Raw genomic sequence first — 20,136 nt, 5'->3', positions numbered from 1 at the left:
AAAGATGAAACTGTAATAAAGGAACAAAAAATGGCAACACTTGAAAGTGAAATTCAAATAGAAAATAACTGGAGTTTCACAGGAAACAGTTGACTGGGAGTGTGAACATTGTCCCCACTGGGAGACCCTAGACCTGCAAACAGATAAACTAAAGGAAAGTGAGCTTATACACACAAGTAGGAGAGTGGTTATGATAAAAAAGATGAAGGTGTCCCAGAGGAAGTGACACCAGCAGGGGTGGGGGAGAGGAAGGGAGGGAGGGAGGGAGGGAAGAAGGAAGGAAGGAAGGAAGGAAGGAAGGAAGGAAGGAAGGAAGGAAGGAAGGAAGGAGGAAAATCATATTAAAGGAACTTAGAAATTTTTCATGACATTGAGAGTTCAAAGGAGAAAATGTTGGAAGCTGATCCAAACTAAAAAGGAGTATAACAATCGGCCGACACACAGGAAAGATTCTGGCTTCACAGAGTAAGTTATATGATAAGAAGAAGGCGAACACCGTTCAGACTACTCTTGAAAAACTTTTGACAAAAAGTAAAACTTCAAGTCTTAGTGTTTCTACTGTTTTAAATTACAGTGTACTAAATGAATATTAGTTTTGCTAGTTTTTCATTTTCCTATATATTTATAACCAATAGTAAGAGAGTTCTTAATATTTAGCTCAGTTAATGCCTAGCCCCTCCATGGTGATAGTGGTATGTTCAAAGCCTTTGGTGAGTGCTGCCACATAAGCAATAGTTTAGGTCACTCTAAAGCAGTCACTGCAAAAATCAGAACTTCAGGATTGTGACACTCAAACAATACTGTGAAAATAGCCATCATACTGTTTTAATTTAGTTAAGCTGAGCAACATATCCTCTTGTACATATCTTTTCTCATCCGCCAGCCTCATCGCTCCACCATTCTCTCTCCTTTCCTCTTTTCACTCTGGCTCACTGGTCTTCCTTGTAAGAAAAACTAATAGTAAAAGTTTAGGATATACAAAAAATATAAAGAGGGTTATTATAATGAACTTCATGTCCTCACTGCCCAACTTTAAACAAACAATATTAAAATATAGTCGAAGCCCTCAGCATTCCCCTCCGAGACTGCGTCTCCCTCCATTATTCCTGGCGCAACAACCATAACCACGATCCTAGATTTTATGTTCATCGTGTCCATTATTTTGTTATTCCTATCTTTAGCGGCTAGCCTTTTTTGCAGACCCTTGAACACTTTGTGCCTTCCCAGCACCACCACCAGGGACTTCGAACATGCTGTTTCCTTTAGTACAAATTATCTTCTCTGCTTAGTTGTCCCCTACCATTACCTCCTCTATTCCTTTCAGGTCTCAACTACGTTGTCACTTCTCTGGGAATCATCCTTTGGCGCCTATCACTAGGTCAGGTCCTGTACTGCAAGTTTTCAGGGACCCTCTCACCTCTCCTTTGCCCTGGATATCTCAGGTGTGACTTTACTTTCATCTGTGTGATGCCTCTATTAACAGGTATCTCCACTCCCGATGGCAGGAACCATGTCTGTTTTCGCTCAGCACCGCGCTCAGTGCCTAGCATATAGAAGACACTCAATCCTGGCTGAATGAAACTGGACAAGACTTTCCTTAAAGTTAGACACTTTAGAAATCTCTTAAAAGTATTTTAAAGATCAAAGCCTCTGGGCACAAATTGCAGAACTCCCCCCCCCAAAAAAAAAAAAATCTCTGTAAAACCAAATACCAGCGATGACCAGCGAAAAACATGCACAGAGATTTGCAGAAGTGATGGAATTTGTCCCACAGCGCTTAAGAAAATGGGGCAATAGAAGCAGCTTCTAAAGCTAACTTTTTTTCTTCAGAGCCCTAATTTATAGATTGGGAAGTTTGTTTCTATACAAAATGGCAGAGGCACCCCGCATGACCCAGGGGTGATGGTGATATCAGTAGAACTTAAAAGAAATGGAAGAGGCACTTGGTAGAGAAAAGGAAAGTGACGGACTAGACTCATCAGAGGCCCAGTGAATTAGGAAGTCTTTTCAGAGGGAGCAAAAAATGAGGCCGTGTAAGGGTTTCTTGCTCAACAGTATGCATTTTTAATGAGATTACTTTGTACTTTCTAGCCCTTCTCATTCAATGACCTCAGCTCCTGACCCCTCCAAACTTTTTCTCCCTGCCTTTTCCTGCTCCTGTCACCTCTATGGACATTTGCTCGTTAATCAGCACTAACCCTTCTGGTAGAAGCAGCTCCAAAATATTGTCACTCCGGTTCATGTTCATTATCTGGATAGTTCCACAGAATCCTGAGGGAAATCAGACGCCTCTGTGCACGGCAGTGTCTCTGCAGAGTCTAATATTAGGAATTTTAAAAACCTTTTTTTGCAATGCGACATGCTTGGTCTGAATAAATCTTGTAAAGAATGTTTCCATGTACAGGGCAACTGCTCTTCCTATACACAGTTCTCCTGGGTTCCATCGGCTTAGATTTGGGACCTTTCAGACATAGAGAAAAGAGTTTCTGTAGAGTCCCTTTAAAGTAGGTGTCCTTAATTAAGGGTTCATAAATGAACTGGGATGGGGAGAAGGGGGAAACCATGACCCCCATGAAATTGTAAGCATACTTTTAAGTACTTGTGCATTTTTCAGTAGCAAGAATGATAGCATTTATTAGCTCCTTAAAGCAGTTCATGCTCCCTAGAGAATCTTACTGTTGGGCTGATGACTTAACCATTAAGCTCATCTCTGAACTCGATTGGCCAAATTGCTTTAGCTGTCGCCACATGCTGACAGTGAAACAACTTTCTTAAGGCAGAGGAGCGAGATTAGAGTTTTGAGGAGAACAGCATCCTCAAAGGAGGACACTCCGACAGTTATAGTCCTCATTGTCACTGTAATTATTTTGTTGTAATGGCCATAGATGTTTTATACTAGGAAGCAGAACATATTATTTATAGGAGTTCCAGAGAAACCTGGGCTTTAGGAAAAACACAGGCAGTGGCTTAATTTGACAAGAACCCTCTGAGGTAAACTTTTTAAAAGTGGTCCTCTACCCAAGATGTCATTCGAAGGAGAATAGGGGACATTAGAAGCAGGGGGTGCTGGACCCTGCTCCCACTCGCTCATGGGAGCAAATCACATGCATCTCTTCTCAATATGATTAGTGACATTACATTGGCAACTTGGAACCTCCCATGGTGGGAGTATGTACACTAAGGAAAAGACCAAATACTGCAAACCAGGGCCCCTTTTCAATCATTCAGCATTTACCAATGCACCACTGATTGGTACCCTTTTGTGAGCGTGTGTTGGGACTGGTTGGTCAGGGGCCATATGTGTGGACTAGAGGGAGACCTTTAGAGACCTGCATATGGAAAACATTATAAGGTGCTTTCCATAAATAATTACAAAATAGAAAACATGCTAAATTATAAATAAAAAATACGTGTGCACCAATTTAAAGATTTCTTAAAAATCATTTTGTTTTATTATTTTTTGTCAGTCTTTTTTTTAATTAATTTTATTGGAGTGACAATGGTTAGTAAAATTACATAGGCTTTCAGCGTACAATTCTGTAATACATCATCTATATATCACATTGTGTGCTCACCACCCAGAGTCAGTTCTCCTTCCATCACCATATATTTGATCCCCTTTACTCTCTACTACCATTCCCCCCCCATCCTCTGGCAACCACTAAACTGTTGTCTGTGTCTATGAATTTTTGTTTCTTTATTTGTTTGTCTTGTTCCTTTGTTGCTTTCAGTTTTATATCCCACATATGAGTGAAGTTATATGGTTCTCAGCGTTTTCTGTCTGACTTATTTTGCTTAGCATGATAATCTCAAGATCCATCCATGTTGTCACGAATGTCATTATTTCATCTTTTCTTATGGCAGAGTAATATTCCATTTTGTGTGTGTGTATTGAATTTCCCAGAAAATAAGACTGGGTCATATATTAAGTTTTGCTCCAAAAGACACATTAGGGCTTATTTTCAGGGGATGTTTCATTTCTTCATGTACAGCAATCTACATTTATTCAAATACAGTCATGTCATCTTCTTCTGGAACATCATCATAACTCTCTAAACCCTGAATTCCGGCTTGAATTTCTTGCGACTCCATTTCCTGTAGAACCATTGGCCCCAATCTCTCATGTCCAGCAATAGAGCTCTCCTTAAATTAGCACTTCTTGTCCATGTAGCCCACTCATAGTGCATTGGCAACACAGCTGTCAGTGATTTTATCCCATGAATTCCTCACCCAAGTCACAAACTCTTGCAGGGCAGGCTTCACAAAGTTTCCACACTGATTTCTGTCCATTCTATTTTCATTGTAGTCATTGATTTCCATGCACAAATGGTCTTTGAATGGCTTGTTTATTGCAATATCAAGAGCCTGGAGATAAGCAGTCATTTCTGAAGGAATCATTATTTGATCTACTCTTCTCTCTGCAAGGAAGTTCTTCATGTCTTTAGTGCAGTGAGTGCTGGCTGAATCCCAGACTAGCAGACCTCTTTGGCCACCTCGCAAAACAAGTGGCAGCATTAAATTGACCAACTTTCTTATAACTGCTTGTGTGCACCAGGTTTTTTCGGTTTCAAGAACATAAATGCCTGAAACACGTTCAACCTTATCTTTCTTGCCCTTAGTGGTGATTAGAGGTGGGGATTTCTTTCCATCCAGATGAATTGCCAAAATACAAGTAACACATGCACATTCGTAACCAGTGGAGGGAATGTGGATTGACGAGGCACCCTTCTGACCAATTGTCGTTTGAGATCCTTGGCCCATAAACACTGCAGTTTCATCCATAGCAATCATGTTGGAGAGCTGGTATTTAGAAAAGTCGATGCCATCAACAAAGGACTTGAATGCAAGTGCACGTTTAATAACCTCAGTATCTTCCAGCTTGAACAATGTTGTTGATCTTAGAGACAGTTCATATCGCTGAAGGAAGCCGTCCAGCCAGTGTTGTGATGATTTGAATTCTTCTGGGGATATTTCTAACTGTGGTGCCATTGCAATGGCAAATGCTTGAATATCAGCCCTGTGTACAAAGCCTGTGCTCTCCTGTCAGCAATCCACAGATGATGTCTTCCAGCTCAGGAAATAATGGTTACCCACTTAATCCACACTTGCGCTTCTTAGCATTTCCCTCATCCACCTGTTAACTGAGGTTATCGTACTCTGCTCGCCATTTTCAGACCATTCGGAGATCCAACTTGTCTTTACAGAGAGCCAGAATTTTCTTGCCCCGGGAGTCCTCCACGATTCCTTTCTTGTACTCGACAGAATAGCTCTTTCTTTTTGCACTCATCTTGTCTGGGGGTCGAAATATTATTCCCTTTAAATCTACCATTAAATCAAGTGTTAATTGAAGATTTATGAGACAGGAGTGGCAATAAAAATGATGACTGTTAAGAATGATGGTCCACACAAAAGCGACGAAAAATTGCAGGCACCAAAATTCAGAAAACGTTTCTTTATTTCAATGAGTGCATTAAGTACGTCTGCTACAACACACAATGTATTGCATTATGAAGATTCATATTAGACACAACCAAGTCCATTCGTTATCAAGTGCACACGTTATTCGTGCGTTGTGTCTGTACTCTGATTGGTCCTTCGGCAATAAGTCTCCAGTTTATCTGTTTACATAGGCATTTACCTTTCTTCCAAAGGCACCCACTTGGGTATTTACAAATACTTAATTTATATTTTAAGTATTAATGTCAATAATATTATTTATTTATATTTAATTATATATTAATATTATTATTTTATAATTCAATACATCCGTCGTGTGTTGCAATGGATGTACTAAATGTGTTTGCCTGGCTGACGATCTTAACTGGGGCTTATTTTTGGGGGTAGGACTTATATTACGAGCATCCTGAAAAATTATGCTAGGGCTTATTTTCTGGTTAGGTCTTATTTTGGGGGAAATATGGTAGTATATATACATGCTACTTTCTTTATCCAACATTTTTATGCAATCATCTATCGAAGGACACTTTGGTTGTTTTCATGTCTTGGCCACTGTACATAAATGGTGCTGGGAGAATTGGATAGCCACATGCAAAAGAATGAACTGGACTGCTATCTGTCACCATGTACCAAAATTAACTCAAAATGGATCAGAGACCTAAACATAAGACCTGAAACAATAAACTGAATAGAAGAAAGTGCCGGTACTAAACTTATGGACCTTGGGTTCAAAGAGGATTTTATAAATTTGACCTCAAAAGCAAGGGGTGTCAAAGCTAAAATAAATGAATTTATTTTATAAATTATATATCAAACTAAAAAGCTTCTGCACAGCAAAAGAAACCACCAACAAAACAGAGGCAATCAACCGAATAGGAGAAGATATTTGCAAACAACACCTCCGATTGGGGCTAATATCAAAAATATATAAGGAACTCATACAACTCAACAACAAAAAGACAAACAATCCAATTAAAAAGTGGGCATGAACAGAAACTTCTCCCAAGAAGTCATACAAATGGTCAACAGATGTGTGAAAAGATGCTCAACTTCACTAGCTATTAGGGAAATGCAAATCAAAACCACAGTGAGATATCACCTCACACCTGTCAGAATGGCTATTATCAACAAGACAAATAATATACATAACAAGTGTTGGAGAGATCTTGGAGAAAAAGGAAACCTCATACACTGCTCGTGGGAATGCAGACTGGTGCGGCAGCTATGGAAAACAGTATGGAGGTTCCTCAAAAAATTAAGAATAGAATTACTATACGACCCAGCAACCCCTCTCCTGGTTATCTACCCACACCCCCCAAAAAAAAATCTAAAATAATTTTAAGTGCAAAATTCTGAATAGGTTTATGGAAATGGAACCCTTCATAATTAACTGATGCCTCTGCATTGATAGTTCTCTGAGCTCATGTTTTGTCTGTGTATTGAGTATCCAGCACAGCTGTGGACACAGATGGGCTTTTATTTTGCTTTTCAAACAAACAGCATATTTTTTTACTGGGCCAATGACCACAGTCCTACATTTTTTAAGGTTTCCCAAACAATGTGGTCTGTTTTGTTTTGTTTTGCTTTGTTTTTGCTGCTATCAGAAGCTCCTGACCACTTACATTGCTGAACAGTAACCCAACAGCTTGGCTAATATAACCTGGCCAGACCTAGGTGAGGTGCATTGGCTGAATTCCTGGAGTTATGCTCCCAGTCTGGAAGCAGCTGTATGCTAATGTCCCCTCCTGTGATTATAGCTGCCTTAGAAAATAGAGGGAAAAACCCCAGTGAGAAAAGACCAGATTTCACTCTGCTCTGACTTTACCAGCTAACCCATTTAACTGAAGTACCATGGCAGCCAGAGGTTAGCAGGTGCCTAGATGACTGAAACACATGGACCTCCAAATTCACACAGGTGACACTAGTATACATGTGTCAAATTCGTAACCAAACATCTCCTTGGTTACTGATTATATTAGTTTGTGTCTGCTGAGATTGGGACTAGATTTCCCAGAAATTTATAGGGAGAGACATCCAGAGAAGTTAGGCAGGAGCTTCAGACCACACGACAAGTCTGGCAAATTTGGGAGGAGAGAAGGAAGGAAGGAGAATTGGGCAAGAGGAGTTTTGAACTGCAACAAAATTCCAGGTCAGTTTCAGCCTCTAGTCCAATGACCCATGGAAGTCCAGTGTCTCACCAGAATGGGCCTGACTTCAGGCCATTGCCATGCTCAGTCTGGCTGAGACTGGCTCACAAGGGAGCTGGGCCTCAAGTGAGCATGACAGTGGATCCAGGGGGCAGTGGCTGGGCTGTTGGTCACGTATGTTCCTGCAGCAGATCTGAGTGGTACATTCTTATGGCCACCACACTGGTCCTTGTCATCCCATGGATGGGTTGACGTTAAATTAGCTTATTATTTTATTTTTTTTTTTGTAATTTATTGGGGTGGCCAAGACATAGAAACAACCAAAATGTCCTTTGATAGATGAATGGATAAAGAAGTTGTGGTATATATACACAATGGAATACTATTCGGTGGTAAGAAAAGATGATATAGGAACATTTGTGACAACATGGATGGATCTTGAGAGTATAATGCTAAGCGAAATAAGTCAGACAGAAAAAGCAGAGAACCATATGATTTCACTGACATGTGGTATATAAACCCAAAACAACAAAAGAACAAGACAAACAAATGAGAAACAAAAACTCGTAGACACAGACAATAGTTTAGTGGTTACCAGAGGGTAAGGGAGGTGGCGGGTGGGAGATGAGGGTAAAGGGGATCAAATATGTGGTGATGGAAGGAGAACTGACTCTGGGCAGTGAACACACAATGGGATTTATAGATGATATAATACAGAATTGTACACGTGAAAGCTTATTCTTTTTAATACAAGGGGCTGTGATGGAGATAAGGCTGCTGTGTGTAGAAGTACAAGAAGCGTGAGGTCACTCATTCATCATAAATATCATCAGACACCTTCCAATCCCCTGGGAAGAGGTCTGTACCTCAGACCAGAAACAAGGACTAGGTAGAGAGTCTTCTAAAGCTACCTCTTTATTAACTTTGGCTTGGGCTCCAACTGTACAATCCCTGAACAATGATCTACAGGGACAGGGTATGTGAGGAGTTAGGAAGCCATGAGCTCAAGCAAAGTGTTGCTCCATCCTCGGGACTAAGACTATATACCTCTCTGCTCACATCAAAAGAGGATGAGTGGGAATTGACGAGGCTTTGTCCATCAGAAACCTGTGCTCTATATTTACATTTGCCTTGTCTACTCCCTGTTTATTCTCTGTGGCATTAAGTAAAATCTTTTAGAAAATTCTAGTCCTCAAAATTTGAGAACTCAGAAAAGTGATATTCATTTATTCCCAGGACATAGTTTTTAGAAAGGAAGCCAACTCAATAGTGACCACAGTAATTAAAGAGAACAAACCCACGGGATAGATAAACTTTAAAAAGAATAGAGGTAGATGTCTTACCTAGGCAGGCTGCTATGAGGACTAACACTTTGAAGAGTCTGCATTTTGTCTTAATGAGGAGTTCAATTCCGTTAGATAGATTATAAAAACACATGCATATCAGTGAACCAAAGGCTCGTTACACAACACTTTCTACACAGTGTTCCATAGCCACTATCATTGATTCTGGGACTCAAGAAACCATGAACTCTTCCAAGCAGCGTTGCAGAGGGGAGGTTTTCTGTGACATCGTCAGCAGCCCAGTGCCACAGTTCCGCGAATGTAGCAGCTGTAGTCTGAGATCACGGGGCTGGCTCACTTCAGGAGCTCACTGCGACCCAGTCACCTCTTAGGCAGATGCATCACCTCACCTTGCTCAGCAAGAGGAATTGAAGAGAAGACTCTTCTCTTGGTTTAACCCTCAGAAGTGTCAAAAGGTCAGGAAAATAGTCTCTCTCTCTCTCTCTCTCTCTCTCTCTCTCTCTCTCTCTCTCTCTCTCTCTCTCTCTCTCTCCCCTCCCCTCTCTCTCTGTCTTTCTCTCTCACCACCAAGAAATAAAGATTGAATGAATAAACAAATGGATGATACAATCAGGAGGTGAGACTTTAGACCAATTTCAGCCTTACGTTCTAACATCCTATGTATCCAATCAAACAAAGAACTGGACTTATGTCTCTGGCAGAAGACCCGTCTTCCCAAGCCTGTTCCACATAGTAGGAGACATAAGAGCACTTGTTTCCTTCACTCATTTGGGACTGAGCTCTCATCCCTCTAACAGATGAATGATAATTCTTTGTGTTTCATAGTTTTCAAAGCAATTTTGCATATGTTATCTAAGACTTGCAAAGTTGTAAAGTAAGAACTACACATTATCTCCATTTTCCCAAAGAGGAAACTGAGGCGCAGAGAAGTTAATTAACTTGTTCAAAGTCAAGCAAACAGAAAGCATTAGAGCTGGAATAATGATAAAGCAACAATAGCAACTACCTAATGAGCAAGTACCTCATTTTGTACTAAATATTAAGCACTTTGCAAAGATTACATCTAATTATTAAAAGAATCCTGTAAGGAAGGTATTCATGTATCCATTTTGTATCCTCCAGAGGAAGCAGCAAAATGCTTTTCATATATAGGCTCTCAAGGAACATTAGCAGATTGACTTATTGGGAAGAGATAGTAGATAACCTGTTGGCTGAGTTTAAATCCATTAAAGTTTTAGGAAGTGATTACAAATTTTAAAGAATTATAGTTGAGCAGCAAATAGGAAAGGGTGGGAATATTAATCTAATTCTGCAACATCAGTTTCCTGGCTTCATGAGTTATTGTAGTTATGATGAAAATTTAAATTTTCATCTTTATTTTCACTTTTGGTTAAATTCCTCTCTGTCAAAGTTGGCTTCATCTTTAGGTGGAGTCAGATATGCCACAGTTTGTGTTCTGCAGGATCCCAAAGGCTTAACAATCCCTCCAAGCCAATCATCTTATAATTGATATTCCACAATTTAGCCACCATGTTTATAGTTTGAGTGTAATCTAATTAAAATAGAAAATAATTTACAAACGGTCCTCCTTTGATCTGCCATCTGTCATTTACACCCTAGTGTGAATAAATGTTATGAGCACAGACTTTGATTGGAGAGGCAGTCAGGAAAATAAAGTAATCTGAGGCGGGATGGGAGTAAGAGGGGAAATATGCATAGATGCAAAAAGGGCTCATAGAAAATTTAATACATACCTTTGACAGAGCCTACGAGTATCTTATTTACTAGGAGCAAATTAGTGCATAGTCACACTTCTAGTCATTTCACTCATTAGTCCCCAAACTGCTTTACCAATATCTCAGTTCTGCCATCAACATCCCCTCACCCTGCACACTCAAACCCACATAGATAAAAGAATAGACATTCTCCCAACTTATTACCATGATGTGATTCGAACACTAGGGAAAATCTGTCTCTAGCTTGGTTTCTTCTACAATTTAATAAAAGAAAAACTGCAGGTATGATAGTAGCAATGAAGCAAAAACTGCTAAGAATGCAGGAAAAATAAGAGAAAAAAATATACTTAACTGGAAGGACATTTTATGGATAAAATTGCTTACTGAAGTCCATTTTGTTGTTCCTTTTCTTGGAAGGTTTAATAGTACAGTCAACTAAATATTTGGGTGGTTTAGGGGCAGATATAATTGTTGGGGGAAGGATTGGGGTCAAAGGTCACTTGAGGTTTTCTCCTGTCTCCAAAACCAGAAAGGTTGTAAATAGGAGAGAAAGTAAGCCAAGTGTGTGAGTACATTTGTCTCACGGACTCATGGTGTGGCTCTGTGCTTTAGAACATGACCCCAGGAGTCCTTTTCCAGTCTTCAAATTTCATTCCTCAAAACACAGCTCAGCCTTTTGCTGTCCAGAAGCCTTCCTGGGTCTCTCAAACCTAGATCCCTCTCTTCTCAGAAATTCTAATGTTCATCGGACTCAGAGACTTTAATAGAGCAGTGGCAGCAAGCATGGCTACTGTTCAATGAACAGTTGGTGATGTGGTCTTGTTTCCCAGAGCCCAGTAAACAAGACTGCAGGCTTAGCTACGTTTTGGGAACCTCTTGGCCCAATCACTGGGGGAGCTGATACAGGTGTTGTGAACATGTTTTTCTGAGGCCTTACATCTAGCAGAGCTGAGAGCAGTCCATTGGTTCAGCATATGAAGAAACATTAGGGACATGCAATCTTATTGATAAAGGGGCTCAGGGACCTGTGAATATTATCAGGGCCCCAGTTAATTGTCGACCTCTTCCCACAACCAAAAGAGATTCAGCCATAAAACAAAACAGGTGTTTTGGCAACTCCTGAATGCTGGGGAACATAGCTGATCAGAGTCTCGGCAATCTCATTTAGAAAGTGATCTAGCTATACAGGCTGGGCTGCAGCTTCATGCCCTTCACCTGAGTGCAGGTCAGTGAGCCATAGATACAGTCTTGGTTTCCCTGGGTCTGAAGGGGCTCCCAGGATGCAGAATTTTCAGTTTTGAAACTGGGACAGTCTTGGTAGAACCAGGTAGGTCAGTCATCTTGGCCACAGAAGCCCAGGGCAGAGTAAGGCCCATTAAGAATGAGGACTGATTTCTGGTGTTGAACAGAAAGCACACAAGAAGCATGCATGATCAATAAAACATAGCGCTAGGGTTGAGATGAGAGGGAGGAGAGACACTTGAATTGTACAGGTGTCCTTCCAAAAGAATGAAGTCCATGGACTAGACACTTCCTCCAGCTGGTTCAGAAGGATTCTGTAGCACCAGTTCATGACCATGGAAGACTTTTGGCACATAATTCCAAATCAGGAAATGAATGAGAATCTAACAGAAAGAGGTGCTAAGTCTCTGGATCAGAGGTACCTAAACACCAGCACGGGCACTCAGCAGAGAAATATGCTACCCCCATCCCCGGGCTGCCAGCCAGTTGGTAGGGCCACCAGTCAGCAGGGAAAGGCCTCCAGCTCAGGGATGAGGAGTGCACGCACTGTCCCTGCTTCAGACTGAAAGTTTGTGTGTCCCCCAAATTCATATGTTGAAATCCTAATTTCCAATGTCATGGTATATAGAGGTGGGGTCTTTGGGGGTGATTAGGTCATGAGGGTAGAGCCCCCATGAATGAGACTGTAGAGACCTCCCGAGCTCCTCCCACCATGTGACGACACAGAGGAAGATGGCTGGATGTGAACCAGGAGTGGGTTCTCACCAGAACATGACCATGCTGGCACCTTGACCTTGGACTTCCCAGCCTTCAGAACTGATAATTAAATTTATGTTGTTTATAAGCCACCCAGTCTAAGGCATTTTTGTTATAGTCACCAGAGATAACTAAGAGTCCCTAATGAACATCCACCCTGGGACATAGGGACATCAATGAACACACACTGGGGGCTCTGCTGATCACATGCTGTGGCTGCATTTTCTTCTTAATAAGACTCCATTTTAGGGCATAGGATCCTCATTTCAGCCAGTGCAGAGAGCGGGGGACACTCGGGAAAGATGTCCTGGGACTTTATCCCCTTCGAGGTAAGACAGCTCCATGAGCCAACAAAACGCACTTGCAGCTATGGGCAGCTACAATGCAAGATTCTGATTCCCAAGATAGAGTCCCAAAAGCCCAGGGACTATGTAATGAGCTCACAAAGCTTCCCAGGCCTAATATTTACCAATTTGTCACCTTGCTCTTCTTGAAAAGGAAAAACACCTGGTCACAGGATAATCGGAGTTGCAGATTTCCGTCATTTAGGAGCCTTTCAGGAGGTGAGAGGGACAATGCCAGCTGACTCGCAGCGACCACTCAGCTGTAGCTCTTGGGAATACCCAAGCCGAATGTGAGTCGCTGGGCCTAAAAGTTCTCTTCCAATTTGCTCTAAATCTCCTACCTGCTGGGAAACTTGACCACTTGCCAGAGGCAGAGCCCAGCTGCCTCTAGCTCCAGTAGCCAACAAGACAAGACTAATTACCAGAAGCTCTGCATCCTGGTATCCAGCTGATGGTATCCTGCAAGCAACACGCTTTTTAAAAATTCTGGAGTTTCACACAAAAAAGAACCTTTTTGGATTTTTGCTTCAAGTCGGTGACATCTTTGATGGTGCTGGGTAATTGGAAAAGGGATTTAAATAGGGCTGGAGACTTTCCAGCATTGTAGAATTTGCAAACACTGCATGGAACCCATAAGCAAACAGAATTCACAAAGAAACTCTCCCCTGAGGAATTATTCAAGGGTCCAATCTGAAGAGATTTTAGTTTTTCCTGAGGTAATGCCAGGAGACCTTGAAAATAAGAACAAAGAGTGTGTGTGCGGTGGGGATTAGAGGTGGTAGAGGGGAAAGTCACTTTCTGGTAGAGGAAAAAAGACTAGTGTGATCACTCATCTTTGATGGTGATCCTGTTGGGGTGAGGAGTCCTGGGGCGAGGCAGTTTAAAAGAAAAGCTCTAGGGACACAGGGACGCATCTTGGCCCTTCTGGGTACCTCATCCAAGGAGTTCTGCATTCATCTTTAAACAACTGCCTCCAGAAGAGCAGGAATTCTGCGTGGTGGGGCTTCCCCTAAGTCATTTCTAGTATTATGTGTGTATATGTGTGTGCAAACATGCACACACACACATGCATGAGTGAGCACGCGCATGCGTGCGTGCGCGCACACACACACACACACACATACACTGCATGGATTCTCATTTGCTTTGTTAGTCAGAGTGTATATCCTGGCGTTAATTCGAGTGCTCATTTTCCTGCACAGAAACTATCACCAGGTACACAGAGCCCAAGCACACCTGTGTACCTATAGTCGTAGAGGCCCTGGCCTCTGTTTGGAAGTACACATTCTTAAATGTGTTAAGCAAAAGCAACATTCATTCTCAGCCTGTTTTATTCACAACCACTGATATAAACTGCCCAGAAATGCCTAGAGGAGCTCCTGCCCACGACCTCTACCCTCTCCCAACTCTGCACTGCGCTTGGAGCTCTCTGTGGAGCCTTTGGTTTTTTTTAAAAAGTGTTTTATTTTAGAATAATTTTAGATTTACAAAAAATATTACAAAGATACTAAGAGAGTTCCCTCTACACACCCAGTTCTCCTCTATTACAACATGTTATGATATGATACATTTGTCATAATTAATGAACCAATACTGATTCATTATTATTAACTAAAGTTCATACTACATTCAAATTTCCTCAGTTTTTACTTAATGTCCTTTTCCTGTTCTAGTATCCTATCTAGAATATTAAATGTCATACCAAATGACATTTAATATTCTTGTCTTTTTAGACTACTCTTGGTTGTAATTGTTTCTCAGACTTTCCTTGTTTTTGATGACCTTGACAGTTTCCAGGAGTACTTGTCGGATATTTTGTATAATGTCCTTCAACTGAGGTTCACTGATGTTTATCTTATGATTAGACTTGGGTTACAGGTTTTGGGGAGGAAGAGCACAGAAGTAAAGTGCCTCTGTCATCACATCTTATCAAGGGTACATAGCATCACTGACTTCCCACTGTAGATGTTGACCTTGATCACTTGGCCAAGGTAGTGTCTGTCTGGTTTCTCTACTGTGCAGTGACTGTTTCTGGTGTCCACACTGTGCTCTTTGGAAGGAAGTTACTATGTGGAGCCCACATGTAAACAATGGGGAGTTCCCCCAGAGAGCAGAGTATCTGCTTGAATTACTTGGAATTATTCTCCATGGGAGATGGGGCTATTTATTCTTCTTCATTCACCTATTTATTCAACCATAAATTTATACCAGTATGGACCCATCAATATTTGTTTTATATTTTGGGTTATAATCCAATATCACTATTTATTTTCTTGCTCAAATTGGGAGCTTTGTCCATTGGGAGCTCTTTCAATTGGCTCCTGTGTTTCTTTGACACCCTCCCCCACAATATTATGGTTTAAAATTTTTTAAAAATCAAAGTTCCTTACTTTCTGGAACTATAAGATGTTCCAGATTCATCTTCTATAATTCCTGCTCCAGTCCTAGAACCAGCTATTTCTGTAAGAAACCTTGGTTTCTTTTATCGACGAATAGCATTACTAGAAACAAAGATCTGGGTCTCTTTCTGCCGTGTGAACTAAGTTGGGAGTCTGCAACCTAGAACTCTCTCTGTTGTTTATACACCACCCAGTCTGGCTATTTTGTTATAGCAGCCCACCTAACTAAGTCTCTCTCTCTCTCTCTCTCTCTCTCTCTCTCTCTCTCTCTCTCTCTCTCCTGTGTGATGATACAATAAGAAAAGGCTGTCTGCAAACCAAGAGTAGGCTCTCACCAGATATCTGATCTGCTGGTGCCTTTACCTTGGACTTCCCAGCCTCCAGAACTGTGAGAAATACATGGTTGTTATTTAAGCCACCTAGTCTGTGGTATTTTTGTCATGGTATTCCAAGCTGACTAAGAAAGGGGCTACAGGAATTTCTCAATCTTCTTGGACTCGTTGGTCAATATCTGCTGAAACACTCTTTAGTACACATTGGTATGGGTTCATGGTTGTAGCTGTGTTTATTTCCCTGTTGTCATCCATTCCCCATTAGGCAATCTGCTGTAAGAAGTCTAATCCAGATGTTCACATTAAAGGGAGCCTGGTACACACACAACCCTAGCCCAGTGTCAGAAGACAAAAATCACCGAGAGTTCCACAGCAGATTGTGGACCTTGGTCCACTAGGATTTACCCTTTGCAGAGCCTCATTTAGAAAATCTGGTTTTACTCTTTTCCTAACATGCAGATATTGGGCAGGAATGGCACTCAAGGAAGCCACAAAGGAGATGTCTCTGGAGGCTGGAGGTGGGGCTATCTGAGTAGTTCCTCTGAGGGGGTCCTGGAGCAATCAGAGAGCAATGAGTGGGCTCTAGAAGGAGATGGTATTTAAAGGTAGGGGGACTTGGCCATATCTGAACTCTTGGTCCTATCTCTCCTCTGCAAGATTTCAAGGGTCCAATCAGCTACTCATTATGTTCCAACATCCTCATCCTGGTAGTTGCAGCAAAGCAGCACACCTCTTTGAAAGAGGCAGCATGGGGAACTAGATAATTATAGAATTAGTCAAAATAATTTTTTTAAATCCCTAAGTTCTTCTCTAGACAAGTCATTCGACATTTCAGAACCTTGGGTTCCTCATCTACACCAAGAAATAGAATAAAGTCTACCTCCCAGGATGGGAAAGATTAAACAGATGACATTCGAAAGCACCTACTAGTACCTAGTAGATCTTCAATAAATGTGAGTCATTCCTTCCTTGTTGCTCCCATAGGAAGGAAAAATTGAAAAGAAACAAAAATCTGGGCACTTAGATATGCTCACTGCTGCTGGGATGTCATTGTTTCAAGTCCTCTCAGCTGACAGAGCCAAGAAATATATGTGTGCTTACCAATCCTTGTATATACACATATGTAAATATTTCTTTATATAGCAATCTGTTCCTATATTAAGCTAAATATGAGTTCATACTAACATCTCCTCTGCAAGATGTTATGGAATATCATTGCTTAAAAATCAGATATATTTCTTAGAAAAACCGTTCTAGCATTCTGTTGGATAAATCACAAGATTCTGCATAAATGTATTCCAGAATGTTGAGGACTGATTAAGGTAGTGGCAGAGAGCACCCCGAGGCCTGGGATATCGAACAGACATGGATTATGTGATTTGAAAAAAAAAAGGTGGGAAGTGGGGCCTCATTGTTAAGAACTTACTGTCATTAAACTTTTCCATCACTTTAAAAACTTTTTTCAAAGATTTTTATTTAGCTTTCATTTTTCATTTAGTTAATAAAATAGACTTTATTTTTAGAGCAGTTTTAGATTCACAGCAAAATCGAGTGGAAAGTACAGAGATTTCCCATGTTTACACACACACACACACACACACACACACACAAAACCTCCCCAACTATCAACATCCCCGAACGTAGTGGGACATTTGTTACAATGGACGAAGCTCCTTTGACACATCATTATCACCCAAAGTACATAGTTTACATCAGGGTTCACTCTTCTTGTTGCACACTCTGTGTATTTTGGCAAATGTGTAATGACAGATATCTACCATCGTAGTATCATACATAATAGTTTCACTGCCCTAAAAATCCTCTGTGCTCTGCCTATTCATCCCTCCCTCTCCTCAACCCTTGGCAACCACTGATCCTTTTATTGTCGCCATAGTTTGGTCTTTCCCAGAATGTCATATAGTTGGAATCATACAGTGTGTGGCCTTTTCAGGTTGTCTTCTTTCACTTAATATGCATTTAAGTTTCCTCCATGTCTTTTCATGGCTTGATAGCTCATTGTTGTTCTTGTTGTTGTTGCTGAGCAATATTCTGTTGCCTGCATTCACCGTAGTTTATTTATCCATTCACCCACTGAAGGATATCTTGGTTACTTCCAACCTTTGGCAATAATAAATAAAGCTGTCATAAACATTTGCTTGTAGGTTTTCTGTAGGCATAAGTTTTCAATTCCTTTGGAGTGAAAAACACTGTGTGATGGCAAACTGTATGTTAAGAGTATGTTTAGTTTTGTAAGAAACTGCTAAACTGCTATATCAGGGAGATACACAATGTAAAAAGTAATTATACTCCAACCTACTTCTAGCTGAGACATTAACTGTATGTGATTTGTAAAGCATAAGGACAAAGTGTGTGGGCGAGGTAGCTGGTTAAATGTTCTGAGGTCATCCTGAGGGGAGTAAGATGTACAAAGAGAATTCTAAATGTTAAAGGTTACAAGTATTGAGAAACTAAAATTTCTCCTTAAGACTAAGAATAAATAAGGATTCCCTATTATCACCAGTATTTCAACATATTATTGGTTAATGTTATAGGGAAAGAAAAAAATAATTTTAAACATTGGAAAGAAAGAGATAAAACTATCATTGTTTCTGTATAATATAACCATCTATCTAGAAAAAACAAATAGAATCAACAAACTTCTAATAGAGGATGAATAGAAGTATAAAGAGAGTTCAGCAAGGTATCTGGATAGAAGATCAATCTAGAAAAATCAATAGTATTTCTCCATTCCAGTAAGGCTGTCACAAAATAAAATGTAAAATATTTTTCAAAATAACAAAAGATTTACAAATTAATTAAATCAAGAAGGTACATGATTTCTATGTAGAAAAATTTAAAGCTTTAATAAAGAATATAAAATTTTTTTGGATAAATGATGACATTCCATGCTCTTAAATGAGCTGTCTTGACATTATAAAAATATCGATTTCCCTACATTGATCTAAAATTCAATGAAACTCAATCATAATACCAATTGAATTCTAGAAAGAAATTTATTAAAAAATATTGAATTTATATGGCAGAATAAATGTGTATAAACATACAAATCAACTTAAAAAAAAGAGCAAAGAGAAGAGACTTAGGAAATTTGCTCCATTAGATAATAAGACATACTATTAGACGGGACCACATAAAACTGTTATTTTTGTAGGTCAAAAAATGATTTAATATTAGCAATTTTCCATGATTTAAAGTGTAAAATGTCATGATTTAAGGAAACCTGTGTAATTGATGGAAGAACAGAGATGGGTGCATGGATGCAGCCGGGAGCTCACTGCCCTGGATGCAGCCTGGAGCTCACTGCCCTGGATGCAGCCGGGAGTTCACTGCCATGGATGCAGCCGGGAGCTCACTGCCATGGATGCAGCCGGGAGCTCGCTGCCATGGATGCAGCCGGGAGCTCGCTGCCATGGATGCAGCCTGGAGCTCGCTGCCATGGATGCAGCCTGGAGCTCACTGCCCTGGATGCAGCCAGGAGCTCACTACCCTGGATGCAGCCGGGAGCTCACTGCCATGGATGCAGCTGGGAGCTCGCTGCCATGGATGCAGCCGGGAGCTCGCTGCCATGGATGCAGCCTGGAGTTCACTGCCCTGGATGCAGCTGGGAGCTCACTGCCCTGGATGCAGCCTGGAGCTCGCTGCCATGGATGCAGCCGGGAGCTCACTGCAGTCCTGAGAGAGGATTCAGGCTACAGGTACACTCTATGTGGCCCCAAGCATTCCTGCTTGAGTGATCAATATATGAAATGGCTGAACCCAATGATTGGGACATAGATCTCAGGGCAAAGACTGAATACAGAAGTTCTAAAACTGTGGTCTAGCAGACCTCACTGCCAGGCAGAAAACAAAGCCAAAGAGCCTGGCTGCCTCCCCCTACCTTCCCAGAGCTCAGCACCCTGTACCCTCCCAGAGCTAACAGCAGGCCCTAGAAAAAATTGAAGCGGTGTTGGGTTAAAGAGTAGAATATCTACAGTCTTGAGAACTAGACAGAGAGTTCCTGAGTGGCAGACGCACACTACGGTTATTCTCAGTGACAAAGGTGGAGATATAGGGGCAAGGCAACTTTGTCTGGCAGTTGCCATTATTTGGAGGAGAACAAAGCCACAGACTTACCAGCATCCTCTCTCAGCCCACCCCATCCTCACCTTTTGTGGCTGATTCCAGTGGGTGCACCCAGGGCCACTAGGCAGCATAGCTCTGCATCTGGCTGCAGGGTCACCACTGGGATTTCAGGGACTCGGAACCCCATCACCCACCATATTCTCCTACAGGCATAGTGCCCTGAGACTGAGGAAACCTGGTCACAGAGGAGATGCTGACCTCCCCAGGGAATCTTCTATCATGAGAAGCTGGAACACAGCAAAAGAAGATAAAAATGCTCCAGTGCTACCTACGGGA

At 41.2% G+C, this 20,136-nt stretch overlaps 1 pseudogene; it reads left to right on the top strand.

The window, feature by feature from the left end:
* The first annotated feature begins 18,969 nt into the window (after positions 1 to 18,969).
* Positions 18,970 to 20,136, top strand: part of LOC109434129 (large ribosomal subunit protein uL4 pseudogene) — a 53,435-nt pseudogene continuing 52,268 nt past the window's right edge.

The sequence above is a fragment of the Rhinolophus sinicus genome, chromosome 14 (assembly GCF_057876585.1).
Source record: "Rhinolophus sinicus isolate RSI-liver-muscle chromosome 14, RSI-T2T, whole genome shotgun sequence".
NCBI classification, from domain to species: Eukaryota; Metazoa; Chordata; class Mammalia; order Chiroptera; family Rhinolophidae; genus Rhinolophus; species Rhinolophus sinicus.
The sequence above is the reverse complement of the archived record's forward strand: the minus strand, read 5'-3'. Positions and strand labels throughout refer to the sequence as shown.